Genomic DNA, 11,882 nt, shown 5'->3' on the forward strand with positions numbered 1-11,882 from the left:
AAAATATATCAATATACTAATAATTACTTTCTTAATTAATAAATAAAATATTAAATGTATGAACTGTTAGACTAAATATGATTCTATAATACGGAATAACATTTTAGAAACAAGAGTCTAACAAGTTTTTAATGCCAAAAAAATACCTCCAGTCATTGATGTTCTTCAGTGCTTTTTGCTGCGTTCACTATAAAAAAAACGGGTATTTGTGATCAGTTAATTTCAACGAAATGACTATTTACAACTAAAATTGATTGTAAATAGTCTTTTAGTTGCAATAAATTGGTCACAAAAGTCCGTTTTTCTTGTAGTGATTTTCTCAGATGTTTGGCACTTCCAAACTCTACTCTACTCTATTTAGATGGTGTAAGACTAAAGAGAATTGAGTGAGTGAGTCTGGAGACCAAACACTGTATTTATAACCGAAGCCTCCATCAAACTTCGGTGCAACGTGTCCCACGTACTCAGATTTTTATGGGATTAGTTTCTACGTTCCATGAACGTGATTAATTAATTAGAGTGGACCACTTCAAGGCTCCTCAGATAGCGGAAGCAAGAGACTCGTTCTAAAGAACCGTTTCTGTGAGAAATGATCAACATGAACAGTTTAAATAAGGAAATAAAATAGAGCGACGTAATAATATTATTCAATATGAAAGAGCTTCGTCAACCCTCCTACTGTTTCCACATACGCAAGAAAGAAACAAATGGTCACGGTTTGTCTAGCATTTTTCTACTAGTAGTAGTAGCGATTAGGAGAAGAATCGCGTGGCGCAATTTTTTGAAATTGAATAAATATAAAATTTATATAAAAATAATAATAGATCTCGTTTTTTAAAAAGAAATATGTTGTGTTTGTACCATCTATGATTTATACAGCATTACTCATTATGAGAACAAGTCAATGATCCGAGTATTTATAATTTTTGGATACAAAAGAAAATAGTTAGGTGGAAAATGTAGATATTTGATTGGTAATTAAGACACTTAGATAAAAGTTTAGGTGAGTTTAATAAAACATTTGTAGTTATTAGCATTAAGTGACCATTAAAAATATGATTATTTAAATAATAATTTAATTATAATATAATTATTAATTAATATATGATCAGTAGAACTGTAAAATATAACAAAAATAATTTAAGTAAAAAAGTAATAAAAAATATTAAATTAATAATATTTTATTATTATTTGAAGAGTACATGAATAATCTAATGTAAGAATGAATATGTTTTAAATGTTACTATCAAAAAGAAAAAAGAATATATTTTAAATGGAATAGGTAAAAGACAAAATATGTAATAGTAGTCAAAATTTAATTTTGAATTGGGCTACTCTGCCTCTTAGAATAGTCCGCTCGGTTTGACCGTATAATACATTTTGAGTTTTTATTTTTTTTTTATTTTTCTTTTCACATTTTTTAATATATTTAAATATTTTTAAAAAATAAAAAAATACACTAATACACTTAAAATCACGTTCTTAATCACTAAGTAAAAAAATAAAAAATAAAATTTTTTGAGCAGTACACTTGAGCAGTAATATGGAGGCGACAGAGTAGGCTTTCTCTTTAATTTGACCTTTACCTAATTGGATTAAAGATGCTCTGCGTTGTTATTGCAAGGTGCTTCCATTGTATGCATCAATTGTGAACGCTACTAATGCTGAAACGTTTGAATTGTCGTGTACATATCTTGGAGATGCCCGACTTTGGGTGTCTTTGGATATGGGGTTTGGAGATGATGTATTCGGTGGCAGAGGGTTCCAAATTGTTAATAGTTAAAAGAAATTGATTATTAATAAAGTTGAGTATTTTTTATTTTTAAAAAATATTTTAAAGAAAAATAAAAAAAATACAATCAATAAATTTAAGAGGGCAAAAGCTGAATTGGAGCACCTACTGGTTGCTGTTGTGGGATTATTTGCACTTTGCTTTCTTTTTTTTTTTTTTTTTTTTTTTTTTGCATTTTATTTTAAATGTATTTTTTAAACATATTTAAATATTTTTTAAAAAATATCAATACATTAATAGTTACTTCCTTAATCATTAAGAAATTTTTTTAAAAAAAATAAATAAATATATGAGTGGCCAAAATGATTAAACATACTAACATTTCTCTATTTATAATTAGATGAGTGGGGAAATTATGTTGTCGTCTAGACAATTTTACAACAAATGTTGTTAAAAGTATAAAATAAATTAATTTATTGTGACACGTGTTATAATGTCAATATTTTTTAAAATAATATCTCCCCCAAGAGAAATTGTGTACATTTAGGCTCAGTTTGGATACTAAAATCTTTTAAACTCATCTTATTTTACCTCATTTCATTATTATAATTTTCACAAATTCTCACATAAAATATAATAAACAATTCAACTTTTTCAAATTCTAAAAAAATAATATTATTAAAAAAATATTTTAATAATATTTTATTCAACTTTCAACTTTCATCTAAAATCATCTCATCTCATCTCACTATCCACTTAAAGCTTTGTTTGAATTAAAAAAGTATCTCAATTCATCTCATCATTACAACTTTTTCAAATTTTTATACAAAACATAATAAACAATTTAATTTTTTCAAATCTCAAAATAATAATAATATTAAAAAATAATATTCTAACAATATTTTATTCAACTCATCTAAAATCATTTCATCTCATATCATCTTATCTCACTATCCAAAAGAGTCCTTAGGCTTTGTTTAGATTCAGAAAGCATTTCAACTCATTTCTTCTAATCATTACTACTTTTTCAAATTTCTAAATAAAATATAATAAATAATTCAACTTTTTCAAATTTTAAAATAAAAAATATATATATTAAAAAATAACATTCTAATAATATTTTATTTTATTTTTAACTTTCATTTTATCTCAACTCACTGTCTAAACCTCTAAATTTTCAATAATTTTATCTCTAAGATACAATGACGTGTGAAATGAATATGTTGTCTAATTTGGTTATGCCCAGACAAAATAAATTTCAATAATTTTATCTCCAAAAAACATTGAAGTTCAATAATCCTCGTATGTGTCTGTTCAATGACAAGAGTTGAATTAATTGACATGTGGCACCACTGGACCTGAGAATGAAGGCCACTAGGAAAATGCCTCCCACTTTGCGTTCGTTTCTTCCCTTCTTTTTATGCATCATATCTATATTCTATGGCTTTCTTATCTATGCTTATGCAACTTTCTGATTAGGTTTTTGTTTTGATGTTACCTAGAATTCTAGATGGAAAAGGCAACGCTTATTCAATTAGCAGCATCTTCACAGTCAAAATAAATAAAATAAAAATAAGCAGCATCTTCACTGGAACACGTGAAATTACTCGTATCATTGCATTATTTATTGTACATTATGCATAAACATAAATACACCTAATTGCAACCTAAATGTTTGTTGATCCTAAATGCAATCTTAAAGTACTCGTACATAAATAACAGTATGGTTTGTAATATTAGTTTTATTATAGGTTAAAATTTAAAAAATATTAATATTTTTTGTTACTAGGTAGTCTTATTATTATTATTTTTAGATATTGTGACTACTAATAAATATAGATTTTAACTTTTATATGAAATTATGTTAATCAGATCAAATGAATTATGCATGCTAGTTCAACTTCTTTATATAAAATGGGTTGAAATGTATCGTATCATGTTGGCCCACTTTTAATTAATTATTAAATGGATCAAGACAGATGACACGATATAACCCATTATTTAAATGGGTCGGATTAGAATTTGAAGGTTTAACTCATTTAGTTTAACGGGTTAGGTTTAGGTTGACCCATATAATCGAATATATATAACTTGACATGACACAAACACGACCTGCAAACACTAATTGGTTGCGTTGTCCTCTAGCAAATGGTTGTCTTTAAGAAGGAATCCTTCGGATTGCTTTCTTAGAGCCCTTACTTCAGTTTCCATCGCCTTTGCCTCATTTGCTTTTGTCTCACATTCTGATTCTAGCTTCTTGATCTTTGCCCTCGTTGCAACCATCTCTTCCTTTAAGGCCTTAAGCTCCTCCACACTATCGCCATCTTTGGAATCTTCAAAACTTCGATTTTGTATTTTTGCAGCCTCCATAATCTACCTCAGTATACTGAGTTCCCTGATGTAATGATGTAATCTATCTATCATCATGTAATCTATATATCATCAGTGGGAGGAAGAGCAAAAATCCTGCATGTAAAAATTGAAAGTGTAAAAGACGTGTTTCATACTACCAATCGTACGGATGACCTGCAGCAATGAAGAGGCATCGCTGGTTGCCTTGGGTAGACTCTGATGCTTAAGCTAGTAACAATATGAGAATAAGTGCATGTAAAATGAAGATGAAGATGTTTGTTACTCTCATGGGTTAGTTATAGAGGGACATCGACTTGGTGTATTCTTCGTGAACTAGGGGAAGATATCTCCTGCTTTATAGGAGTTATATTCCTTAGGATGATAATGTATAACCGTAGGCTAGATTTCTAACTCTATGGGAGTTATCCACCATATAGCCATGGTGACGGGCTTAACGTTGGGCTTGTTTCTCAATCATGGGCCTAGGGAGCAAGGGGATCCAGGTATCCCCTCCAGTTATCCCGCCAATTTTATTTGTGGTGGCACATGGGAAATTTAACTTTTGAACTTTTTATGATCGTTGCTTACTCCGCTAGTGTAGGGGCGTGTGGCTTACCCCGCTAGTGCAAGAGCATGCACTTGTACTTTCCCTTACCTGCTATGGTCTATGATAGTGGGTATGATCGAGCTCGTAGCCTTTTTTTTTTTTTTTTCTTTTGAGGGACATGGCTTACCTCAGCGGTAACTGTTCCAGCTAATTAAATGCATTTCAAAAGAAATAGCAACTGTCGAGATGTGTAGTGACCCTTTTGGATTCCCAAAAATCCTCATGATTACCTATCTTGATCCTTCTTGATTCACTGCCTCCTACCTATACTTCCTTTATTTTGCCTTTTCGTTTCCTTCACATATCTTCTTTTCACTTTCAACGTATTTCTTTTTCTTTCGCATTGCCCCTTCTTTCACCTTGCGCATTTTCTTTGCCAATTTCTCACTCGATACCTTTCTCTCACTTCAATGGTTGGTCGCGGTTCTGCTCCTACCCTTGTCCGTTCCTCTGGCCCATCTACGGTGAAGAAGTGCCCCCCTCCAGAATCTTCCCTTGCTCGAACCCCAACCTACTTCGAGGGGTTTTCTTGGGGCACTACTCTTTCTGAGAAAGTCTTATTAGAAGGAGGACTTATCGCATCCCTAATTCCGTGAAGCTTTTTCTTTCTCCCACTGGATGTGTTGATAAAGAAGGGTATGCGGGCAATGTGACCCTGACAATGAGTGCTCTGACGCATGGCCTGTGACTTCCTTTCATCTAACTCATTCGTGATGTCCTGGATTTTCTAAAGCTATCCTCTACCCAACTTCACTCACATGCTTGGCGTGTTTTGATGTGTTCCTGCATGGTGTTTCACATGGTCTTGGAGTCCCTAGGAGATTCTTACCCCAATTTGACGGCGAGGGATTTACTTTCGTTCTACGCAGTGAAGCTGTTGGCAAGTAACATTTGTAGTTTTTGGGTTAGGTCTCAACATTTGGCAGCTTTTGAGCCCCGTTATTCCAATGCCAAACTATGGCATATTAAATTCTTTTTTTTATTTCTGGTACCAATTTGGAGTACCCTGCTGATGAGATGCACATTTGGAACTATCCCATCCGTGCCAACTGGGGAAGGGTCCCCGACGATAAGAGTAAATTGTTGGATTTGACTGACAGGGAGCGTTCCCATGTGGACATCGTCCTCAATTGGGCGAAAGAAAATGACAAGACTGGTTTAGCGACGGAGGACTTGCTTTCTGCTGCCAATGTTGACAGGTTCTTGATGACCTCCTGCAGGGCCCATATCTGGAGTCGCAAACTCAAGCTCGTCTTACCCCCACAACCCCTAGCGAAGAGGCGCGCTTCCCAGCTTGGGGGGGGGGGGGGAGGAAAGAAAGACTTCTGAAACTGGCGGTTCTTTGCCCAAACGCCTTTGTGGCTGAGTTGGCGCGGGCCAAGTTGCTGAAACTATTGTGGGGGCAGATGTGGAGACTCTCGACATTAGTGGGGAGGCTCTCAGTGTTTACCCCAAGGAGGAGACACCCAGAAACTCCCCAGTAAAATTTTATGCTCCTTTGTTGGTAGGTCTCGATGACCTTACCGGGCTCATGGGGTAGGCCCTTGAGGACTTGGCGACGACTTTTGATTTGACTTGCCTGGCAAGAGCAGTGGATCGGTGAGTATTCCATCCTTCGAATTTCTATATCTCTTCTCGCCAACATCAATGCCTACTGTTGCGACCTTTCGACGTAGATGTATAGTGTGTTTTCAATGCGGTTGGAAGGGGCTGGGGTGCCTGCAGCTGTTAAAATTGGCAGCCCCTAGACCCACGTTGAAGATGATCGTGGGGAGCAAGGGTCTATGCCGAGTTCGCTTCCTGCGACTACTTTTGGGGGTGAGACCCCGGTTACAGACCTAGAGAGGGTCTCGATCCCTTCTCCCTGTCCCTCTTCCTTTGATGGCAAGGAGGAGCTCCCCACTCCTCTGGAGGGGGATAGAGCTCTCTTAGTGCATTCCCATTGGCTTGGCCAAAGTTGAAGGATGTCTAAAATTTAGATAATCTGTATAAAAAAAAACCTCACATTGGATTAGGCATCTCTAAAACAATTTGGATTTCAGTTACAGTGCTTCACCAAATATAGCTAACTATAATTGCTTCATCAAACATTAAAATATTAGTTTCTCACTCCAAGCATACAAATTAAATTAATTAGAATATAATTAACATTTAATAATACTTTTTTAATATTAATTTAATTAGAATATAATTATTATTAACATTTAATTGATAGAACTACAAAATGTGATAAAATAAAATTAATTAATTAATTATTAAAATAATAATATTTTATTATTATATAAAGAGTAAATGGATAATCCAATGTGGGGATTGAATTTAAATGGAATAGACAAATGTAAATTCATGTGATATTAGCTAAAATTTGAAGATGCATTTGGCCAATCCAATGAGAATGCTCTTAGGAGATGGCAAGGCTGACCTGAGAAATGGGAGCGATGAGAGTTTGGATGGTGCCAACCTCAGAGGGCAGGTAGAAAGTTCAGGGGGGCATGTTGAAGATTCATGGGCGCTAATGACTGGGTTGGGAAATTTGAACGTTCACTTAGCTTTCTCTGCACCCCCCGTGCCGGAGGGAGGGTGTTATGGTTGAAGTACCAGGTGGGGTGGAGGAGGCTGGTCCTCGGTGCGCTCCTTCCCCCTTAGACTCAGTCGTGGATATGTCCAAGCGCTAATGGGCCATGCTTTCTCTAGTACTGTGTTTTCTTTTGCTTAACATACTTACATACTTTTTGTGTTAGGGCATCTTCTTAATCATTTGCTTGTGGCAGGTGTTGATGAGTTGGTGGCATGGATCGTGGGCGAGCGTGCCGAACTGGAGTATGAGGTTAAGGAGCGATGAAAGTTTGGGTATTACGCCAAGAAGGAGATGACTAGACTCAAGCATGAGAAAACTGAAATGGAGTGTCACTTGGACGAGGCAGATAAGCACATCCGCCACTTGAAGGCTGATCTTGAGTCCCTCCGGGATGAGGTGTGTGAGCTTCGCGGTGAACTGCTTCAAGCTCAAAACATCCAGGCGCATGACAATTTCATCTTACAACAGGCAAAATTTGAAAGGGTATTTGCTCTGGCCCAGGTGTTAAGGCTGAATGAGGCTTTGGCCGCCTCCAAGCAATCACAGGTGGACGCCGAGTGGCATTCTCAAGAGTCTGCTCAGGCACCGGCTGCTTTGAAGGAGAAGCATAAGGGGCTTGCCCTCGAGCTATCGGAGGAAAAGGTGTCGTGCGTAGAGGAACGTAGGCAGTTCAATCTCCAGCCATCTTAGTTGAAAGGCGACTATGAGGGGTTGCAATCCAGATTTGCTGAGTATAAAAAGTGTGCGGGAGGATACTGACGCCGCTCAACACAGCATAGTTTGAAGTTTGCACCACGTGAGTGATACTGCTAAAGAGCAAAAGCAACAATTGGGAGAGCTGGGAGCACAGTTAGCTTCAACCAACGGGAAGCTTGTTCATCTACACCCTCAGTTGGCTGTCGCACCTTCTATCAGAGATCGTGCTTTTGGGTTTGGCTACGAAGCTGGTATGCTTCACTTGCAAACCCACCTGTTGGCTAACCCTCTCACCAATATGTCGAAGCCGGACTTGAAGCAATTCCAATCTAATGAGGTGTCTTGCCGGTTCATGGACATTTTGGGGCACAAGGAGATGCCTGACACATTCCCCCGTCCCCCGCCACCAGAATGAATTTTTTTATTTGTTTGTGATGAATGTAGGACCCCTATTTTGGGCTTTTCGTGGTTTTTGGATGTTGTACTTGAACACATTATTGTCTTTTGTGGCCCTTGAATTGGCCTTACCTTGTATATGTAATTTTGGGTTCATTCTGAACAATTGCACTGCTTTGTTACTCTATGTGGTTTTGCTTTTGCCTCTTGGTAGCTTAGTTTGTTTATCCAGACATCTGTTGTAAATGACTACTTGTTGAGGAGGCTAGTCAACGGCTGGGCTGTGGGGTCTTCTGGCTCCCCCGCCTTTGGGCCTACCTTGTGACTTGTACTCGAGCTTGGTGGGTACTTGTTAGAAAGCCGTGGGGTCTTCTGAACTCCACGCCTTTGCTGGTTGTACTGCGAGTATGTAACTCGACCTTTGATGGTTAACTGTAGAGAGGGATGTGGGGTCTTTTGAGCTTCATACCCGTTTTGGTTACACTGCAAGTATGTAACTCGACCTTTGGCGTTAACTGTTGAGAGGGTCGTGGGGTCTTTTGACCTCCACACTCATTTTGGTTGCACTGCGAGTATGTAACTTGACCTTTGGTGGCTAACTGTTGAGAGGGTCGTGGGGTTTTCTGACCTCTACCGCTGTTTTAGTTGCACCGCGAGTATGAAACTCGACTTTTGGTGGCTAATTGTTGAAAGGGTCGTGGGCTTGAGGAGCTAGGGGGATCCAGGTATCCTCTCTGGTAAAGATCTCAAATTGAAGAACAAATAGTACTCAAACAATCGAAACCAAATCATGAAAGCAAGCAAAGTGAACAAATATGGATTCCATGTCAAAGTAGCTCAAAATAAAATTAATTCAGTATGCAGTTTTCAACCAAAATAACATGAGTAAAGATAATAAATTACAATTCTAAGGTATCATAATAAATTACAATTTCAAATGATAGATCGCTAATTATAACATCAACTAGAAAAACAAACTAAAAAATGGTAGAAAGAAAGTCCTTCAACTCTTATTCACTCCAGTCCCATTTCTGATGCACAACAGCACGTGACATAGTATTGATTAAACAAATTCTTATTGCAAATAAATCAATGTACATCAATGATTCATCACTTGCCACAATATAGTTACAAATAGAGAAATAATTCCAACTTCTAATGTATCACAATAAATTCAATTTCAAATAGTGAATCACTTATTATAGCATCAACTAGGAAAACAAACTAAAAAATGGTAGAAGAAAATTCCTCCAACTCTTATTCACTTCAGCCCCATTTCTGATGCATATATAATATAGGAGCCAACATTCTCATTGCAAGTAAATTAATGTAAATATGTTGGCCTTCACCTTTGAATATAGGAGCCAATTATACTTTTGATAGAGTTACATAAGTGTGTAAAAGTTGGTTTTAATTTAAAGAGAATAAAATCAGATAAACATTTCAGTAGCCCCTTACAATTTTCAGCTTACCAGAACTACCTATAGGCTATTGTGCATGAGAATGGAAGTTTAAAGAAAAGTTACTGTAAGATCATTCTCACAATTCCCAGGGTATTAAGAATTACTCACATTCTCAGAATGCACCAGAAATATTTTGGGTAGGCTCAACTACTTAAATCCACTAATCTTAACTAAGAATAAGCAACTTATTGATAAAAAGATAAATACTAATAATAAACACCTAATTTAAAAATGAATGAAGCACAACAGATTAAATAATAAGCTATAGAATAATAAATAAAAGTAATAAACAACCTAATAATAATAGCCAAGAATAACAAACATGAAAGCAATATCAACATGTTAAACTATTTTTTTTAGCAACAAGTACAAAAATAAAACAATACAAAAATTATTTCATGTTTTCCATTTTTTTTCATCATATACAATTAGACATTTACAAAAAATAGCAGTTTGCAACATTCCCTATACTTCTGCAATTCAAGTAAGTCAACTATTAAAGTAATGAAACCATCATATATGCCCAAGTTTTCAAAACAAAAATTAGCAGCTTATCAACTAACATTCCAAATTTCCAGCAACGTTGTCCAGCTGAAACTCCAATGAGTCAACAAGTTTTTTTCACAAAAATAATTACACCCTTGTTTAAACAACATGTCCAAAAAAAAAAACAACCAGAAGCCAATCCCCATCAACCTATGATGCAAAACACATCACCTCATTAGCAACATAATATAACAAAATAACAATTTAATAATATATTTACGATTATACCGAAAACCAACAACCTACCAGCAATTCACGTCAGGGCATTTAAATCTCCTTATAAGTTGGTTCTTCTCTTTATAAAATAAAAGAGAAAAATTAGTTAGGACAAGTTCTTAATAAGTTAAGACAAGTTCTAGATTGCAATGAAAAATCACTAAATAAAATTATACTTATAGTTGATGGTTTTTTCAAATCTTGAAGTACCCGAACCCAATCAGCTCCACATAATAACATTTCTATTATTTCAATAGACATTGATGCAAGATAAGGACCAATCACTCTACCACCAGCATTAAATGTAGATTCTGAAGTCATTATAGTAATTGCAATTGACAAAATATCACGTTTCATCTTAGGTAAAATGCGGTACTTTAGATCATTGATCTTCCATCACTCCTAGGTATCGAAATGTGAATCTAAATCCTCACTACAAATATATATACATTCCTCTAAGTAAACATCCAAATCATATTTCACTAGTCGAATGGTATCAACACTTCTAACAAATGATTCAAATATAGACCTGCCACTCATCACATTCTTCCCCTTGCATTGACAAAACTACCACAAGAAGAGCCTATGTCTTAAGCATTTTCATGTCCACTTGACTCTACATCAGCTAAATTATAATCTTCAGTATATTCATTATACAACTCATATAAGATTCTCAAAATGGTTTCTATGTTTCTAGTGGATTCAGGTTCTGAATAAATTACTGGAAAATAAAATCGAACAAGCATCATTTTGAACCTTGGATCTAAAACTGCAGCCATTTCCATAAGCAAGTTACATTCCCCCTAATATTTCTCAAACTTCGTATTCATCTTCACAATCATTGCTCATATATAATCATTTTGGTCAAAAGACTTCTTGTTCAGCACATCTTTTATTCTTCATACCTTATGAAGGAAAAAGTTAGTGGTGGGATACTCGATTCTTGAGATAATATTTTTCACCTCATTAAGAACTCCTAAAATTTGACAAATATTTTCCACTTTTATCGAATTTTCAACGCTTAGAACATAATTAAAACCTTGATCTCTATCTCCATATCTTGGAAAGACTTCTTTAAACTCTAAGGTTGCTGCTAGCATTAGGTAAGTGCTATTCCATCGGGTAGGAACATCCAAAATAAGTTTCTTTGTTAGTAATGGCAACTGTTTTGCGATATCACTAAGTTGCTTGATACGAGCTTTTGATGCAACCAAATATTTCACCTCTTCTCGAACATAATCGACAATTTCAATAATTTCGCTAAGTCCATCTTTGACCAATAAATTTGTTATATGT

This window comes from Juglans microcarpa x Juglans regia, chromosome 2D (assembly GCF_004785595.1).
Source record: "Juglans microcarpa x Juglans regia isolate MS1-56 chromosome 2D, Jm3101_v1.0, whole genome shotgun sequence".
NCBI classification, from domain to species: Eukaryota; Viridiplantae; Streptophyta; class Magnoliopsida; order Fagales; family Juglandaceae; genus Juglans; species Juglans microcarpa x Juglans regia.